At 43.4% G+C, this 1,075-nt stretch overlaps 1 non-coding gene across 1 annotated transcript; it reads right to left on the reverse strand.

Annotated features, from left to right (window-relative positions):
- Positions 1-768: 768 nt before the first annotated feature.
- On the reverse strand, positions 769-875 carry LOC120096450 (U6 spliceosomal RNA). The gene has a single exon (XR_005492856.1). It is a non-coding gene; the product is annotated as a U6 spliceosomal RNA (small nuclear RNA).
- Between the last annotated feature and the right edge of the window lie 200 nt (positions 876-1,075).

Here is a 1,075-nt window from a genome sequence, read left to right on the forward strand (position 1 = left end):
AGAATACAAATGAAGAATTCTACAGGCAAGCTCTGATCAGACAGCGTCTGTCTGGACTACCTCTTAGAGTTCTAGGATAACATCTGGGCCTAGAAAAAATTGCCCAGATCAATTAACAATACCTGCCACACACGTGTGTGGTTTTATTCATATTTTACTTTTATGACTTCCTGCAATGTTTAAAGAGGCCAGGTACGGAATATTGAGCATTGGTATTTTAAAAAGGAAAAGAAGGAAGGAAGACAAGGAAGAGGGAAGAGAGCTGCAGAAAACTGCTCAATGGTGACACCATCCAGCTGAAAAGAGAGTTTCCGAAGCAAAGCCGTCAGTGTGTCATAGGTCATATCTATCTGGAGGAAGAAAGCCTGAAGAAGGGAAATTCACTGGCAACCTCTCGGGAAACAGATGCAGGTTTGTGGGGGAAGCTTATGGAAACGTATGTACAGAGATGGAGAAAGTGCAGAAGTGAATACCATCCACATTCTTCTGCCACTCTGAGCTCCCTCACACTTCTTCCTTCTTCCTCCTATAATAACACGTTTGCGTTTACTTCTTTGTAATTATGAATGCTAAAGTTGTCGCTCTAGGCTGTGTGTTTCTAGCATATCCACGTTTCTAGGATATGACTTCTCTCTACAAACATGGATAGTTCTGGAATCTGTTTTCATGATTTTCACTCTCAGCTAGTACCTGCTGTCTCAGTGGAGTTTCGCTGCCATAAAGAGACCCCATGACCAAGGCAACTCTTTTTTTTATCTCTTTTTCTTAAAAAATATGGAACGCTTCATGAATTTTCACATCATTCTCATGCAGGGGCCATGCTAATCTTCTCTATATCGTTCCAATTTTAGTATATGTGCTGCCGAAGCGAGCACCAAAGGCAACTCTTATAAAGGAAAACGTTTCACTGGGGCAGGCCTGCAGGTTCAGAGGTTCAGTCCATTACCATCGTGGCATGAAGCACGTAGGCAGACATGGTGCTAGAAAGCTCTACATCTTGATCTGAAGGTAGCCAGGAGGGGACTGTCTTCTGAGGGCAGCCAGGAAAAGGCTCTGGATCACACTGGCCAGACTT

This window comes from Rattus norvegicus, chromosome 13, assembly GCF_036323735.1.
Source record: "Rattus norvegicus strain BN/NHsdMcwi chromosome 13, GRCr8, whole genome shotgun sequence".
NCBI classification, from domain to species: domain Eukaryota; kingdom Metazoa; phylum Chordata; class Mammalia; order Rodentia; family Muridae; genus Rattus; species Rattus norvegicus.